Here is a 19,613-nt window from a genome sequence, read left to right on the forward strand (position 1 = left end):
ATCCCTGTGTACAGGAATCGTAGCAGACGGGTGGAAACAGGCTAACATAGTTCCAATCTACAAAAGTGGCAGCAGGGAAGACCCCCTCAATTATAGACCTGTATCATTGACAAGTGTAATAGTGAAAGTATTGGAAAAACTAATCAAAACTAAATGGGTAGAACACCTAGAGAGAAATGATATAATATCAGACAGACAGTATGGTTTTCGATCTGGAAGATCCTGTGTATCGAATTTACTCAGTTTCTATGATCGAGCCACAGAGATATTACAGGAAAGAGATGGTTGGGTTGACTGCATCTATCTGGACCTAAAAAAGGCTTTCGACAGAGTTCCACATAAGAGGTTGTTCTGGAAACTGGAAAATATTGGAGGGGTGACAGGTAAGCTTCTATCATGGATGAAAAATTTTCTGACTGATAGAAAAATGAGGGCAGTAATCAGAGGCAATGTATCAGAATGGAGAAATGTCACAAGTGGAGTACCACAGGGTTCAGTTCTTGCACCAGTGATGTTTATTGTGTACATAAATGATCTACCAGTTGGTATACAGAATTATATGAACATGTTTGCTGATGATGCTAAGATAATAGGAAGGATAAGAAATTTAGATGACTGTCATGCCCTTCAAAAAGACCTGGACAAAATAAGTATATGGAGCACCACTTGGCAAATGGAATTTAATGTTAATAAATGTCATGTTATGGAATGTGGAATAGGAGAACATAGACCCCACACAACCTATATATTATGTGAGAAATCTTTAAAGAATTCTGATAAAGAAAGAGATCTAGGAGTGGTTCTAGATAGAAAACTATCACCTGAGGACCACATAAAGAATATTGTGCAAGGAGCCTATGCTATGCTTTCTAACTTCAGAATTGCATTTAAATACATGGATGGCGATATACTAAAGAAATTGTTCATGACTTTTGTTAGGCCAAAGCTAGAATATGCAGCTGTTGTGTGGTGCCCATATCTTAAGAAGCACATCAACAAACTGGAAAAGGTGCAAAGACATGCTACTAAGTGGCTCCCAGAACTGAAGGGCAAGAGCTACGAGGAGAGGTTAGAAGCATTAAATATGCCAAAACTAGAAGACAGAAGAAAAAGAGGTGATATGATCACTACATACAAAATAGTAACAGGAATTGACAAAATCGACAGGGAAGACTTCCTCAGACCTGGAACTTCAAGAACAAGAGGTCATAGATTTAAACTAGCTAAACACAGATGCCGAAGAAATATAAGAAAATTCACCTTCGTAAATAGAGTGGTAGACGGTTGGAACAAGTTAAGTGAGAAGGTGGTGGAGGCCAAGACCGTCAGTAGTTTCAAAGCGGTATATGACAAAGAGTGCTGGGAAGACGGGACACCACGAGCGTAGCTCTCATCCTGTAACTACACTTAGGTAATTACACTTAGGTAATTACACACACACTTCGCTGGAAGACAGAAGAGTTAGGGGGGGACATGATTACCACATTCAAGATTCTGAAGGGAATTGATAGGGTAGATAAAGACAGTCTATTTAACACAAGGGAAACTCGTACAAGGGGACACAGGTGGAAACTGAGTGCCCAAATAAGCCATAGAGATATTAGAAAGAACTTTTCTGGGGGGAGCCCCGTCGGCTCCCCGGAGCTTTACCGGCTGATATGCTAATGTCAGACTTTGGCATCAGTCATGTGTATGGAGTTCTAGGGCCTACCGGGGACCACGAGCCAGAACCTGGCCCCCTCAGAGAGGCAAGGGGAGCAATGGCCTATAGAAACCCCCGTGTGGTTGGAAGCATTCTATGTCTGCCATCGACAGGGTCAAGCATCCAGAAAGGTAAGCATTCCAAAACAAACCCCTATTCTGGTGAAAATTGCTACCTAAAGCCGAACTAGTGGATAGAACTCTTCAACAGAAAACAAGGAAACTAGTATGACGTCATACGTCACCGCGCCGCTGTCTGCGCAGCTCCCCCCTCCCCGGGAGGGGGAAGGGGGAGCCCCAGACCTCCCACGCCGGCTATCCACTCATCAGTTCTGAGGCTGGATGTCAAAACACGCGAAAAACGCCGACCGGAGGGAGGGAGGGTTGCCGGGGAGCCTCCGGGTCTCACCCAGAAAATGGTGTTTCATTACATTCAACGCTGGTTTTCTGGGGGGAGCCCCGTCGGCTCCCCGGAGCTAACTACCCACAGAGGAAGGTCAAAGGGACAGAACCGGGAGGCGGACACCATGCACCCCCCAAGGAGGCGATACAACCGGCAGCAAACGCCAACCCAAGGCGCCACAGCCCCGAAAATCCCGGGAACAACACGAGAACCACGAGCAGCAAGGCCCCTGCACGAACACCAAAAATCCACGCCCGAAAGACCACAAGGCCACGTCGCCCAGACGGCAACGAGAGCAGCGAAGCCACGAACGCCACAGGCATGAGGGAAGAACACAGGCAGCTTAGCCGCAAGAACACGGCTGACCACCCGGGACACTATCACCCGCGAACCGGGAAGAACAGAACCGGATCAACGCAAAACGCGCTCCGGACCCAAACGCAAACAGAGCTTGATTTTGAGGGATTCAATGAAGAAAGCATTGATATTAGCAGTCTACATAACAAGTTGGTAAATTTAGATACTATAGTGAACTCTCATGTAGAAATAATTAGTAAATTGAAAGAAAGTAATGACCATTTGAATAGCAAAGTTTTATGTCTTGAGGGTTTAGTGAAAGACTTGCGCAAGGATAAGAATCAATTGGAAACAAATTGCAAAGCCATGGAAGAAGAAAAACTCTTAAAAATAGCTTTGGAAGAAGTTAAAGTAAATTTAAACATAAATGACTACAATAGGTTAGGCAAGGAAATTCAACAGGAGAAACAGCTTTTGTCAGCACAGATGGAGGAAGTTACACAGGGAATAGAACAGTGCAAGAAAGATATGCAACTCACTTATGCACAAGTGGCCAAGGAGAAGGAAAAAATAGAAGAAGCAGTAAAGGAAGTCAAACACTGCAGCAACCAAGATAAAACAAACATTAGGCTGGAAGTGAGAAAAGAATTGGCATCTAACACGAAGTTGGTGCAAAACACAGTTGATCGGAGTAAGTCCCTGATCATTTTCGGCTGCAAAGAAAAGGCGATAACATCTAGGTCAGAAAGAGCTGTAGAAGAAGCTAAAGTAGTAGATAAAATTGTTGGCCTCGTGGAAGGTCTTACAACCATAGAGAATGTGTGCGACTACAGGAGAATAGGCAGGTACGTAAAAGGAAAAGATCGACCTTTGAGGATCACCCTAAACGGTGCCAAACAGATGGAAGAAGTACTAAGGAATGCTAGAAAATTGCAAAGTGATGAGGATGGGAAAGGGTGGTCGTTAAGACGAGATCTTTCAAAAGAAGATAGAGAGAAGCTGAAACTGAACCTCGCCGAGGCAAAACATTTAAATGAGAGCAGGAATGAAGAAGAAATAAATTCTTTTTCTACAAAGTGATAGGGGTAGGCAAACCAGTAAAGTGGTACATAAAGGCAAACCAACAAAATCAATAGAGGGGGGGGGGAGTGAAGAATAAGGAGAGGGGGAACAAGTTCCTGAAGATTGCATATACCAACATAGATGGAGTGAGATCGAAGATACTGGAGTTAAGTGATGTAATACAGCTGCAGACACCAGACATTGTTGCACTCACGGAGACAAAACTTGAAGATGTAATTTTAAATGAGGTCATATTCCCAAGGGGCTACTCAATTTGGAGACAGGACAGAAAAATTAGGAAAGGCGGTGGCGTTGCTGTGCTGGTAAAAGAACACCTATCTTCTTGAGGTTATCTTGAGATGATTTCGGGGCTTTTTAGTGTCCCCGCGGCCCGGTCCTCGACCAGGCCTCCACCCCCAGGAAGCAGCCTGTGACAACTGACTAATACCCAGGTACCTATTTTACTGCTAGGTAACAGGGGCTGGGTGAAAGAAACTCTGCCCATTGTTTCTCGCCGGCGCCTGGGATCGAACCCAGGACCACAGGATCACAAGCCCAGCGTGCTGTCCGCTCGGCCGACCGGCTCCCTTTAACATACATTTTGTGTGTGTGTGTTTACTATTTGTGTCTGCAGAATCGAGCTTCTATAGCTCCTGGACCCCGCCATTCTAACTGTCGATTGTTTTATATTCTGACTTCAGACCTATTTTCGTCTTGCAGATTTACTACATATATTTCTCTCTCTCACACACACACATTCCCAGGATGCAGCCCGTAGCAGTTGTTTAGCACCCAGGAACCTATTTAATTCTAGGTGAACAGAGACATCAGGTCAAAGAACTGGCCATTTGTTTCTGCCTCAACCGGGAATTGAACCCGGGCTCTTATGTCGACGACCCCAGAGCGCTGTCCGCTCAGACCTGTGCAGGTAAGAGTCACTGACTAATCACAGAGCTGTGCACTGAATGACAATACAACAATAACAATGAGAGGTTGAAGTGGGGCAGCCCGCATCTCTTATACCATGACGCACTCAACATCTCTGTGGGTAGACTGGACACACAGAGCTGTTGTGGGTAGCTGTCCAGCGGCTTCACGCCCGTGACACGCTCGTCCCAATGTTTTTGACCAAGTCAACCAAACATTGACCTAAAGGTGAACGAAATAATGACTGCCAATCCACAAGAAGTTGACATAATAGCACTAGAGATCTGCCATGAGGATGATAAACTAATGATAATAAATGCATATAGTCCACCGCCAAGCAGCACATGGTCAAAGGAGGAGCTAGATAGTAAACGTGAAGGTCTTATAACAATAATAGAGATTATAGCGAGAGCGGATAACGATAGATCACGACTGTTGATAGCCGGTGACTTCAACTTGAAATCCATAGACTGGGAAGCATATGAAGCTAAAACAGAAGATTTTTGGACCTGTAAATTTGTAGACCTCATCCTGGAAACATTCTTGTATCAACATGTTAAACAAGCTACGAGGATGAGGGAAGGGGACGTTCCCTCCATGCTAGATTTGATATTTACCAGGAAGGAGGAAGAGATATTTGACATTCAGTACCTTCCTCCCTTGAGTAAAAGTGACCATGTCTTTTTGGGAATAAAGTATGCAATACGTTATAAGCTGGAAGAAAATAAGGAGGTTGAAGCAGTTGAAAAACCAGACTTCAGGAGAGGACATTATGGTGACCTTAGAAATTTTTTTAGTGAGTATAATTGGACAGACATGATGCTAGGCAAGGAAGTGAATGAGATGTATGTCAAGTTTTGTGAAATATATGATAAAGGCACAAAAAAATTTATACCAAAACAGAGATGCAGAACTAGGAAACAGGATTGGTTCAATAGAAATTGCGAGAGGGCTAGAGACCAAAAGACACAAAAATGGAATCAATACAGGAAGAGGCCGAACCCCCAAACATACCAGCGATACAAAGATGCGAGAAACAACTACACGGCAGTGAGGAGAGAGGCAGAAAGAAATTTTGAAAAAGGGATTGCAGACAAATGTAAAACAGAACCAGGTCTATTCTATAAGTTCATAAACAACAAACTGCAGGTAAAGGATAATATTCAGAGGTTGAAAATGGGAAATAGATTCACGGAAGATGAAAAGGAAATGTGTGAAACACTAAACGAAAAGTTCCAAAGTGTGTTTGTACAAAATGAAATCTTTAGGGAACCAGATACAATAAGAATTCCAGAGAACAACATAGAGCACATAGAGGTGACTAGAGACGAAGTGGAAAAAATGCTCAAGGAGCTCGGTAAGAACAAAGCAGCTGGCCCAGATGGCGTTTCACCATGGGTTCTGAGAGAATGTGCATCTGAGCTCAGCATTCCACTTCACCTGATCTTTCAGGCATCCCTGTGTACAGGAATCGTAGCAGACGTGTGGAAACAGGCTAACATAGTTCCAATCTACAAAAGTGGCAGCAGGGAAGACCCCCTCAATTATAAACCTGTATCATTGACAAGTGTAATAGTGAAAGTATTGGAAAAACTAATCAAAACTAAATGGGTAGAACACCTAGAGAGAAATGATATAATATCAGACAGACAGTATGGTTTTCGATCTGGAAGATCCTGTGTATCGAATTTACTGAGTTTCTATGATCGAGCCACAGAGATATTACAGGAAAGAGATGGTTGGGTTGACTGCATCTATCAGGACCTAAAAAAGGCTTTCGACAGAGTTCCACATAAGAGGTTGTTCTGGAAACTGGAAAATATTGGAGGGGTGACAGGTAAGCTATCATGGATGAAAAATTTTCTGACTGATAGAAAAATGAGGGCAGTAATCAGAGGCAATGTATCGGAATGGAGAAATGTTACAAGTGGAGTACCACAGGGTTCAGTTCTTGCACCAGTGATGTTTATTGTGTACATAAATGATCTACCAGTTGGTATACAGAATTATATGAACATGTTTGCTGATGATGCTAAGATAATAGGAAGGATAAGAAATTTAGATGATTGTCATGCCCTTCAAGAAGACCTGGACAAAATAAGTAGATGGAGCACCACTTGGCAAATGGAATTTAATGTTAATAAATGTCATGTTATGGAATGTGGAATAGGAGAACATAGACCCCACACAACCTATATATTATGTGGGAAATCTTTAAAGAATTCTGATAAAGAAAGAGATCTAGGGGTGGTTCTAGATAGAAAAGTATCACCTGAGGACCACATAAAGAATATTGTGCAAGGAGCCTATGCTATGCTTTCTAACTTCAGAATTGCATTTAAATACATGGATGGCGATATACTAAAGAAATTGTTCATGACTTTTGTTAGGCCAAAGCTAGAATATGCAGCTGTTGTGTGGTGCCCATATCTTAAGAAGCACATCAACAAACTGGAAAAGGTGCAAAGACATGCTACTAAGTGGCTCCCAGAACTGAAGGGTAAGAGCTACGAGGAGAGGTTAGAAGCATTAAACATGCCAAAACTAGAAGACAGAAGAAAAAGAGGTGATATGATCACTACATACAAAATAGTAACAGGAATTGATAAAATCGACAGGGAAGATTTCCTGAGACCTGGCAATTCAAGAACAAGAGGTCATAGATTTAAACTAGCTAAACACAGATGCCGAAGAAATATAAGAAAATTCACCTTCGCAAATAGAGTGGTAGACAGTTGGAACAAGTTAAGTGAGAAGGTGGTGGAGGCCGAGACCGTCAGTAGTTTCAAAGCGTTATATGATAAAGAGTGCTGGGAAGACGGGACACCACGAGCGTAGCTCTCATCCTGTAACTACACTTAGGTAATTACACTTAGGTAATTACACACATGCCAAGAGGCATGTGTTACTGGCTACACCCACACACACACCAAGAGTCATGTGCTACTGGCTACACCCACACACACATGCCAAGAGTCATGTGTTACTGGCTACACGCACACACACCAAGAGTCATGTGCTACTGGCTACACCCACACACACACACACACACACACCAAGAGTCATGTGCTACTGGCTATACCCACACACACACACACACACACCAAGAGTCATGTGCTACTGGCTATACCCACACACACACACACCAAGAGTCATGTGCTACTGGCTACACCCACACACACACATGCCAAGAGTCATGTGTTACTGGCTACACCCACACACATGCCAAGAGTCATGTGCTACTGGCTACATACACACACACACGCCAAGAGTCATGTGCTACTGGCTACACCCACACACACGCCAAGTCATGTGTTACTGGCTACACCCACACACACGCCAAGAGTCATGTGCTACTGGCTACACCCACACACACGCCAAGAGTCATGTGCTACTGGCTACACCCACACACACGCCAAGTCATGTGTTCCTGGCTACACCCACACACACGCCAAGAGTCATGTGCTACTGGCTACACCCACACCCCCACACACATAGAGTCTTGTGTGCTACCAGTCTAAACAACAACTGGTTCACCACCTCTGATGTGTACAGGTATTCCACTATCAACAACCTATAACTACCAAAATTCATATGCTACATCAACTTACTCCACTGAGAAACGGAAGGTTGAGTATTTGTCCAATGACCGGCATGCGACGCAAAAAGTTTACAGCTACTGGGAAGAATCCACTGAAAAGAATTAAATAAATATATCAAAATATCAAATTTAACATTAGTTGTATAATTATCAAAGGTATAGCTTTGATAGTCAAGAAAAATATTATTTCCCTTTCAATGGAAAGGGAAATAAAAGTTATAAATCAATGTTAATAAACAATGTAATTGTTTATAAATAAAGTAAGTTAGTCCATCACCACTAGAGTTGTACACCTGCTACCGCCAGACTCACTAGTACATCTGCTACCACTATCATGCGACTCACCGGTGGCGACAGTCAAGGAACGCTGCCACCGGTGGCGACAGTCAAGGAACGCTGCCACCGGTGGCAACAGTCAAGGAACGCTGCCACCGGTGGCGACAGCCAAGGAACACTGCCACAGGAACACTGCCACCGGTGGTGATGGTTAAGGAACGCTGCCACCTGTGATGAAAGTTAAGGAACGCTGCCACCCGTGATGACAGTTAAGGAACGCTGCCACCTGTGATGAAAGTTAAGGAACGCTGCCACCCGTGATGACAGTTAAGGAACGCTGCCACCCGTGATGACAGTTAAGGAACGCTGCCACCCGTGATGAAAGTTAAGGAACGCTGCCACCCGTGATGACAGTTAAGGAACGCTGCCACCCGTGATGACAGTTAAGGAACGCTGTCACCCGTGATGACAGTTAAGGAACGCTGTCACCCGTGATGAAAGTTAAGGAACGCTGCCACCCGTGATGAAAGTTAAGGAACGCTGCCACCCGTGATGACAGTTAAGGAACGCTGCCACCCGTGATGACAGTTAAGGAATGCTGCCACCTGTGATGAAAGTTAAGGAACGCTGCCACCTGTGATGAAAGTTAACACTTTCGCCCGGGCATGACGCAGCATTGCGTCATCCGTTTACTGTCGGTAATGCCCGGGATGACGCAGCATTGAGTCATCCACTTTAATTAATCGCCAAAAATCAGGTTTTTATCCGATTCTTTTGGGACTGGTTTTAAAATGCGCGCCGATGTCTTCCCATTTTCTTTGTTGATTCTCGTGGCCCTCAGGCGGCTTGGCACATGCTGTGGGCCCAATGTTTTCGCTCCACTGTTGTGACCAATGTTGCCTCCCCTCGCATCTCAAACGTGTGAACATTTTGGCGATTTTCCGTGGCTATATTTCTTACTGCGGCTTTAGAAACTATCTACGCTTACTCCACGATGGATAGTGATCATGAACAAGGCCCTTCCAGGAAGAAAATTGCGAAAGAAAGGCTTGAAAAGAGCGGGAATTGGGAGTGTAGCTGGAAGGCATCTGAGCGCTCACTTGCGGCTAACGCGTGGCCCGTCTTCAACTCATCGGCGGTTGGAGCGTGATCAGGTTTTTTATTTTATATGCTAATATTCCTCTAGAGAATTCTATTGCGAACATATTGAGACCAAAATGAAAGACCTAGGACGAAAATTGAGGTGACCAGAGTGAAAACATTTTATCGTGTTTGCGCGCTCCTGGGTAACTCGTTCGCACTTTCTCTGTTTGCTGCGGGTAATTAGCCGGGCTTTTGGAGTTTATATGCATTTAGTGCTGTAGAGAATTCTATTGCGAACACAATGATACAAAATTTAATCTCGTAGGACGAGAATTAAGGTGACAAAGTTAAAGAGAGTACTGTATAAACTTTTCAGAATTTACGCGCGCGCTCCCGTGACACCCTGGGTCCCATATCGCATAGTTGAGGGGTGGCGTGCGGGGTGAGCGAAAGTGTTAAGGAACGCTGCCACCTGTGATGACAGTTAAGGAACGCTGCCACCCGTGATGAAAGTTAAGGAACGCTGCCACCCGTGATGAAAGTTAAGGAACGCTGCCACCCGTGATGACAGTTAAGGAACGCTGCCACCCGTGATGACAGTTAAGGAACGCTGCCACCCGTGATGACAGTTAAGGAACGCTGTCACCCGTGATGACAGTTAAGGAACGCTGTCACCCGTGATGACAGTTAAGGAACGCTGCCACCCGTGATGAAAGTTAAGGAACGCTGCCACCCGTGATGACAGTTAAGGAACGCTGCCACCCGTGATGACAGTTAAGGAACGCTGCCACCCGTGATGAAAGTTAAGGAACGCTGTCACCCGTGATGACAGTTAAGGAACGCTGCCACCTGTGATGACAGTTAAGGAACGCTGCCACCCGTGATGACAGTTAAGGAACGCTGCCACCTGTGATGACAGTTAAGGAACGCTGCCACCTGTGATGACGGTTAAGGAACGCTGCCACCTGTGATGACAGTTAAGGAACGCTGCCACCTGTGATGACAGTTAAGGAACGCTGTCACCCGTGATGAAAGTTAAGGAACGCTGCCACCCGTGATGACAGTTAAGGAACGCTGCCACCCGTGATGACAGTTAAGGAACGCTGTCACCCGTGATGACAGTTAAGGAACGCTGCCACCCGTGATGAAAGTTAAGGAACGCTGCCACCCGTGATGACAGTTAAGGAACGCTGCCACCCGTGATGACAGTTAAGGAACGCTGCCACCCGTGATGAAAGTTAAGGAACGCTGCCACCCGTGATGACAGTTAAGGAACGCTGCCACCTGTGATGACAGTTAAGGAACGCTGCCACCCGTGATGACAGTTAAGGAACGCTGCCACCTGTGATGACAGTTAAGGAACGCTGCCACCTGTGATGACAGTTAAGGAACACGAGTAAATAAGCTTGACCCTTGACCTCAGAGGAAGGTCACATCACGTGACATGTGGGCCATCGCTTTGGATATTAATGACAAATTTGTCTTGCATTTAAATCCCCCATAATTATGAAGATTTGTTATTTCTCTGGCAATTATTACCTAATAGAGAGAGAAACCTTAACACACAAAAGATATTAATTTTAACAATTTTTGATCACAGGACAAGAATGTACAAAATTTTGTTTGCCCAAAACAATGAGGACATTTACTGTACATTTACCGCTACACATAAGGGGCATAACTGGCCGACCCCTCACAGTGTTCAAAAGAGAACTGGATAAGCACCCCCAAAGGATACCTGATCAACCAGGCTGTGACTCATACGTCAGGCTGCGAGCAGCCGCGTCTAACAGCCTGGTTGATCAGTCCAGCAACCAGGAGGCCTGGTCGACGACCGGGCCGCGGGGACACTAAGCCCCGGAAGCACCTCAAGGTAACCTCAAGTTAAGGCACAGTATATAAAAACAATTTTTTAGTTACCATAAAAGATTGACATTTTTCCTTTAATTAAAAAAAAAAATATGGAGAAACATTTCTATTCAAATTTCAGAACTATAACAACCGATATTGAATTAAAATGAAATTCTGTTCATCAAAAATATATGTAATGTTACAAATATTATTTCCATGTTTTTCACACACACACACACAGATCACACTAACGTGATGCATCAAATGAACAAATCCACAAGGGCCGTGGATTTTAGAAATTTTTTAATCCTCGTCACGGCCCTTGTGAATTTGTCCATGTTTTTCCTTCTTTTATTCCATTGCTTGAAATGACAAATGTCATAATTATTAACCGAACAAATAAGGGTGGTCATATGGGAGGGTGGTGTATGGTGACCTGTAGGGTAATAATGGTAGTCATATGGGAGGGTGTATGGTGACCAGTAGGGTAATAATGGTAGTCATATGGGAGGGTGTATGGTGACCAGTAGGGTAATAATGGTAGTCATATGGGAGGGTGTATGGTGACCTGTAGGGATATAATGGTAGTCATATGGGAGGGAGTATGGTGACCTGTAGGGTAATAATGGTAGTCATATGGGAGGGTGTATGGTGACCTGTAGGGTAATAATGGTAGTCATATGGGAGGGTGTATGGTGACCTGTAGGGTAATAATGGTAGTCATATGGGAGGGTGTATGGTGACCTGTAGGGTAATAATGGTAGTCATATGGGAGGGTGTATGGTGACCAGTAGGGTAATAATGGTAGTCATATGGGAGGGTGGTGTATGGTGACCTGTAGGGTAATAATGGTAGTCATATGGGAGGTTAGTGTATGGTGACCTGTAGGGTAATAATGGTAGATATATGGGAGGGTGTATGGTGACCTGTAGGGTAATAATGGTAGTCATATGGGAGGGTGTATGGTGACCTGTAGGGTAATAATGGTAGTCATATGGGAGGGTGTATGGTGACCTGTAGGGTAATAATGGTAGTCATATGGGAGGTTAGTGTATGGTGACCTGTAGGGTAATAATGGTAGTCATATGGGAGGGTGTATGGTGACCTGTAGGGTAATAATGGTAGTCATATGGGAGGGTGTATGGTGACCTGTAGGGTAATAATGGTAGTCATATGGGAGGGTGTATGGTGACCTGTAGGGTAATAATGGTAGTCATATGGGAGGGTGTATGGTGACCTGTAGGGTAATAATGGTAGTCATATGGGAGGGTGTATGGTGACCTGTAGGGTAATAATGGTAGTCATATGGGAGGGTGTATGGTGACCTGTAGGGTAATAATGGTAGTCATATGGGAGGGTGTATGGTGACCTGTAGGGTAATAATGGTAGTCATATGGGAGGGTGTATGGTGACCTGTAGGGTAATAATGGTAGTCATATGGGAGGGTGTATGGTGACCTGTAGGGTAATAATGGTAGTCATATGGGAGGGTGTATGGTGACCTGTAGGGATATAATGGTAGTCATATGGGAGGGTGTATGGTGACCTGTAGGGTAATAATGGTAGTCGTATGGGTGGTTAAGTGTATGGTGACCTGTAGGGTAATAATGGTAGTCATATGGGAGGGTGTATGGTGACCTGTAGGGTAATAATGGTAGTCATATGGGAGGGTGTATGGTGACCTGTAGGGTAATAATGGTAGTCATATGGGAGGGTGTATGGTGACCTGTAGGGTAATAATGGTAGTCATATGGGAGGGTGTATGGTGACCTGTAGGGTAATAATGGTAGTCATATGGGAGGGTGTATGGTGACCTGTAGGGATATAATGGTAGTCATATGGGAGGGTGTATGGTGACCTGTAGGGTAATAATGGTAGTCGTATGGGTGGTTAAGTGTATGGTGACCTGTAGGGTAATAATGGTAGTCATATGGGAGGGTGTATGGTGACCTGTAGGGTAATAATGGTAGTCATATGGGAGGGTGTATGGTGACCTGTAGGGTAATAATGGTAGTCATATGGGAGGGTGTATGGTGACCTGTAGGGTAATAATGGTAGTCATATGGGAGGGTGTATGGTGACCTGTAGGGTAATAATGGTAGTCATATGGGAGGGTGTATGGTGACCTGTAGGGTAATAATGGTAGTCATATGGGAGGGTGTATGGTGACCTGTAGGGTAATAATGGTAGTCATATGGGAGGGTGTATGGTGACCTGTAGGGTAATAATGGTAGTCATATGGGAGGGTGTATGGTGACCTGTAGGGTAATAATGGTAGTCATATGGGAGGGTGTATGGTGACCTGTAGGGTAATAATGGTAGTCATATGGGAGGGTGTATGGTGACCTGTAGGGTAATAATGGTAGTCATATGGGAGGGTGTATGGTGACCTGTAGGGTAATAATGGTAGTCATATGGGAGGGTGTATGGTGACCTGTAGGGTAATAATGGTAGTCATATGGGAGGGTGTATGGTGACCTGTAGGGTAATAATGGTAGTCATATGGGAGGGTGTATGGTGACCTGTAGGGTAATAATGGTAGTCATATGGGAGGGTGTATGGTGACCTGTAGGGTAATAATGGTAGTCGTATGGGTGGTTAAGTGTATGGTGACCTGTAGGGTAATAATGGTAGTCATATGGGAGGGTGTATGGTGACCTGTAGGGTAATAATGGTAGTCATATGGGTGGTTAGTGTATGGTGACCTGTAGGGTAATAATGGTAGTCATATGGGAGGGTGTATGGTGACCTGTAGGGTAATAATGGTAGTCATATGGGTGGTTAGTGTATGGTGACCTGTAGGGTAATAATGGTAGTCATATGGGAGGGTGTATGGTGACCTGTAGGGTAATAATGGTAGTCATATGGGTGGTTAGTGTATGGTGACCTGTAGGGTAATAATGGTAGTCATATGGGAGGGTGTATGGTGACCTGTAGGGTAATAATGGTAGTCATATGGGAGGGTGTATGGTGACCTGTAGGGTAATAATGGTAGTCATATGGGAGGGTGTATGGTGACCTGTAGGGTAATAATGGTAGTCATATGGGAGGGTGTATGGTGACCTGTAGGGTAATAATGGTAGTCATATGGGTCAACATTACCTCAAGGTGTTCAATTACTACTACCTCAAACTCGTTCATTAACATAAAAGATCAATAATGTCGAGGCCGTCACTCCTAAACATGGACAACGACATGTACACACTATTCCTTATATCAAATAACTTGTTCAAAAACTATACTGTATTTGGTTTAGCTGAACTTAATCATAACTTTTAACCTAAAAATATCTCAACATGATCAGTTCATTTATCTTAATTATATAGCAGTAGCACATGTGTAAGGCAAGCGTGCACTATGTGAACACTAGCAGTGGCACATGTGTAAGGCAAGCGTGCACTATGTGAACACTAGCAGTAGCACATGTGTAAGGCAAGCGTGCACTATGTGAACACTAGCAGTAGCACATGTGTAAGGCAAGCGTGCACTATGTGAACACTAGCAGTAGCACATGTGTAAGGCAAGCGTGCACTATGTGAACACTAGCAGTAGCACATGTGTAAGGCAAGCATGCACTATGTGAACACTAGCAGTAGCACATGTGTAAGGCAAGCGTGCACTATGTGAACACTAGCAGTAGCACATGTGTAAGGCAAGCGTGCACTATGTGAACACTAGCAGTAGCACATGTGTAAGGCAAGCGTTCACTATGTGAACACTAGTAGTAGCACATGTGTAAGGCAAGCGTGCACTATGTGAACACTAGCAGTAGCACATGTGTAAGGCAAGCGTGCACTATGTGAACACTAGCAGTAGCACATGTGTAAGGCAAGCGTGCACTATGTGAACACTAGTAGTAGCACATGTGTAAGGCAAGCGTGCACTATGTGAACACTAGCAGTAGCACATGTGTAAGGCAAGCGTGCACTATGTGAACACTAGCAGTAGCACATGTGTAAGGCAAGCATGCACTATGTGAACACTAGCAGTAGCACATGTGTAAGGCAAGCGTTCACTATGTGAACACTAGTAGTAGCACATGTGTAAGGCAAGCGTGCACTATGTGAACACTAGCAGTAGCACATGTGTAAGGCAAGCGTGCACTATGTGAACACTAGCAGTAGCACATGTGTAAGGCAAGCGTGCACTATGTGAACACTAGCAGTAGCACATGTGTAAGGCAAGCGTGCACTATGTGAACACTAGCAGTAGCACATGTGTAAGGCAAGCGTGCACTATGTGAACACTAGCAGTAGCACATGTGTAAGGCAAGCGTGCACTATGTGAACACTAGCAGTAGCACATGTGTAAGGCAAGCGTGCACTATGTGAACACTAGCAGTGGCACATGTGTAAGGCAAGCGTGCACTATGTGAACACTAGCAGTAGCACATGTGTAAGGCAAGCATGCACTATGTGAACACTAGCAGTGGCACATGTGTAAGGCAAGCGTGCACTATGTGAACACTAGCAGTAGCACATGTGTAAGGCAAGCGTGCACTATGTGAACACTAGCAGTGGCACATGTGTAAGGCAAGCGTGCACTATGTGAACACTAGCAGTAGCACATGTGTAAGGCAAGCGTGCACTATGTGAACACTAGCAGTAGCACATGTGTAAGGCAAGCGTGCACTATGTGAACACTAGCAGTAGCACATGTGTAAGGCAAGCGTGCACTATGTGAACACTAGCAGTAGCACATGTGTAAGGCAAGCGTGCACTATGTGAACACTAGCAGTGGCACATGTGTAAGGCAAGCGTGCACTATGTGAACACTAGCAGTAGCACATGTGTAAGGCAAGCGTGCACTATGTGAACACTAGCAGTAGCACATGTGTAAGGCAAGCGTGCACTATGTGAACACTAGCAGTGGCACATGTGTAAGGCAAGCGTGCACTATGTGAACACTAGCAGTAGCACATGTGTAAGGCAAGCGTGCACTATGTGAACACTAGCAGTAGCACATGTGTAAGGCAAGCGTGCACTATGTGAACACTAGCAGTAGCACATGTGTAAGGCAAGCGTGCACTATGTGAACACTAGCAGTGGCACATGTGTAAGGCAAGCGTGCACTATGTGAACACTAGCAGTAGCACATGTGTAAGGCAAGCATGCACTATGTGAACACTAGCAGTGGCACATGTGTAAGGCAAGCGTGCACTATGTGAACACTAGCAGTAGCACATGTGTAAGGCAAGCGTGCACTATGTGAACACTAGCAGTGGCACATGTGTAAGGCAAGCGTGCACTATGTGAACACTAGCAGTAGCACATGTGTAAGGCAAGCGTGCACTATGTGAACACTAGCAGTAGCACATGTGTAAGGCAAGCGTGCACTATGTGAACACTAGCAGTAGCACATGTGTAAGGCAAGCGTGCACTATGTGAACACTAGCAGTAGCACATGTGTAAGGCAAGCGTGCACTATGTGAACACTAGCAGTAGCACATGTGTAAGGCAAGCATGCACTATGTGAACACTAGCAGTAGCACATGTGTAAGGCAAGCGTGCACTATGTGAACACTAGCAGTAGCACATGTGTAAGGCAAGCGTGCACTATGTGAACACTAGCAGTAGCACATGTGTAAGGCAAGCGTTCACTATGTGAACACTAGTAGTAGCACATGTGTAAGGCAAGCGTGCACTATGTGAACACTAGCAGTAGCACATGTGTAAGGCAAGCGTGCACTATGTGAACACTAGCAGTAGCACATGTGTAAGGCAAGCGTGCACTATGTGAACACTAGTAGTAGCACATGTGTAAGGCAAGCGTGCACTATGTGAACACTAGCAGTAGCACATGTGTAAGGCAAGCGTGCACTATGTGAACACTAGCAGTAGCACATGTGTAAGGCAAGCATGCACTATGTGAACACTAGCAGTAGCACATGTGTAAGGCAAGCGTTCACTATGTGAACACTAGTAGTAGCACATGTGTAAGGCAAGCGTGCACTATGTGAACACTAGCAGTAGCACATGTGTAAGGCAAGCGTGCACTATGTGAACACTAGCAGTAGCACATGTGTAAGGCAAGCGTGCACTATGTGAACACTAGCAGTAGCACATGTGTAAGGCAAGCGTGCACTATGTGAACACTAGCAGTAGCACATGTGTAAGGCAAGCATGCACTATGTGAACACTAGCAGTAGCACATGTGTAAGGCAAGCGTGCACTATGTGAACACTAGCAGTAGCACATGTGTAAGGCAAGCGTGCACTATGTGAACACTAGCAGTAGCACATGTGTAAGGCAAGCGTGCACTATGTGAACACTAGCAGTAGCACATGTGTAAGGCAAGCGTGCACTATGTGAACACTAGCAGTAGCACGTGTAAAGCAAGCGTGCACTATGTGAACACTAGCAGTAGCACATGTGTAAGGCAAGCATGCACTATGTGAACACTAGCAGTAGCACATGTGTAAGGCAAGCGTGCACTATGTGAACACTAGCAGTAGCACATGTGTAAGGCAAGCGTGCACTATGTGAACACTAGCAGTAGCACGTGTAAGGCAAGCGTGCAGTATGTGAACAGTAGCACATGTGTAAGGCAAGCGTGCACTATGTGAACACTAGCGTAATGTTATGGTTACCTTTGTTATGGCAGATTACATGTCCACTACTATTATGCTTACACTACAATAACATGCTTTGTCATGCCATTGTCACAGTTATCCAGTCCTGCCAGTCATGCCATTGTCACAGTTATCCAGTCCCTCAGTCATGCCATTGTCACAGTTATCCAGTCCTGCCAGTCATGCCATTGTCAGTTATCCAGTCCTCCAGTCATGCCATTATCACTTATCCAGTCCCCCAGTCATGCCATTGTCACAGTTATCCAGTCCCCCAGTCATGCCATTATCACTTATCCAGTCCCCCAGTCATGCCATTGTCACAGTTATCCAGTCCCCCAGTCATGCCATTATCACTTATCCAGTCCCCCAGTCATGCCATTATCACTGATCCAGTCCCCAGTCTTGCCATTGTCAGTTATCCAGTCCCCAGTTGTGCCATTATCAGTTATCCAGTCCCCAGTCATGCCATTATCAGTTATCCAATCTCCAGTCTCACTATTATGTAGGTTATCCAGTCCCCACTCTCACTATTATGTAGGTTATCCAGTCCCCAGTCTCACTATTATAAAGGTTATCCAGTGCCTGGTCATGCCATTAATTAGGTTATCCAGTCCACAGTCATACCATTAAATAATCCAGTCCCTATCACTTTATTATATACATTATCCAATCTCCATTACATTATACGTTAAAAAATTACCAATCAGACTATATTAAAATGTCATGCTAGCAGTGTTTGTGCTATTACCACTTGGTTGTGTTAAAACCTACCTGAATAACAGAACAAAACCATACACTTCAATACACATGCCAATCAATGGCCAGCCAAGGAGGACAATTAAAATCCCCCCGAAAAAAGCTCCTGAGCCTTTCCACTTGTGCCGCTGGAAGAAAAATCGGAATGTTCGCTCCAGACCCGCAACAAATGCCAGTCCAGCGAGGAAGAGAATCTGTAGAAGAGAAAAAATTGTTTTCATTAATTACTAATAGTCTCTGGATTCCAAATTAGAAAGAATGAGAAGAAAATACCAGCGATGAATGCAATGAAACACCCCTTTCTGGAGGGACTTCAATGACTCCCTGTAGCTATTCCACACTGGAGAGCTCCTAGCCAAATGAATCACACCAGGTTGTTGCGAGTCAATAAAAGCCTACTGGAGACAAGAGGACAAAAGGCCCCTCTCACAGACAGCAGGGAATTAACTGAGTGCCCTCACCAAGAAATTCACCTCTAGCCACATCAGGATAAAAACAACAGTGAAGGAACAGGTAATGAAACCGAGGACAGGGATAGACAAATTCACTACAAATGACAAGTGTGCGAGGAACTCAATAAGAAATTCCAGGAGATCTTCACAGTAGAACAAGGAGTCCCAGAGACAAGAGAGGGAACATCTAACCAAACACCACCAGATGAGTTTATGATTACCAGTGGTGAGGTGAGGAAACATCTGCTAGAGTTGGACGTGACAAAGGCTACAGGCCCGGATGGAATCTCACCATGGATACTGAAGGAAAGAGCAGAAGCTCTGTGCCTGCCACTCTCCATGGTGTATAACAAATCACTGGTAACAGGTGAAATGCCAAAAATTTGGATGACAGCTAATGTAGTCTCAATATTCAAGACGGGTGATAGACAGGAGGCACTAAACTACAGGCCAGTGTCCCTAACTTACTTACATACCAGATAGAAATACCCTTCCACTTGTCATACCAGGGGACTCCCCATACCAGGGGAGATACCAGATGCACTTAATCAGCAGACATAGCCCCTCTACATAAGGAAGAGAGCAAAGCATTAGCAAAGAATTATAGACCAGTTGCACTAACATCCCACATAAT

The 19,613-nt window shown here is 44.7% G+C and overlaps 1 protein-coding gene across 2 annotated transcripts in view; it reads right to left on the reverse strand.

The window, feature by feature from the left end:
* Window positions 1–18,681, reverse strand: part of LOC123766089 (uncharacterized) — a 72,684-nt gene extending 54,003 nt beyond the window's left edge. For both annotated transcript variants that reach the window (XM_069321292.1, XM_069321291.1), the window contains exon 1: window positions 18,543–18,681. The gene's annotated coding sequence lies outside the window, so the exon portion shown is untranslated. The remainder of the gene's footprint in view (window positions 1–18,542) is intronic.
* Between the last annotated feature and the right edge of the window lie 932 nt (window positions 18,682–19,613).

This window comes from Procambarus clarkii, chromosome 9 (assembly GCF_040958095.1).
Source record: "Procambarus clarkii isolate CNS0578487 chromosome 9, FALCON_Pclarkii_2.0, whole genome shotgun sequence".
NCBI classification, from domain to species: Eukaryota; Metazoa; Arthropoda; class Malacostraca; order Decapoda; family Cambaridae; genus Procambarus; species Procambarus clarkii.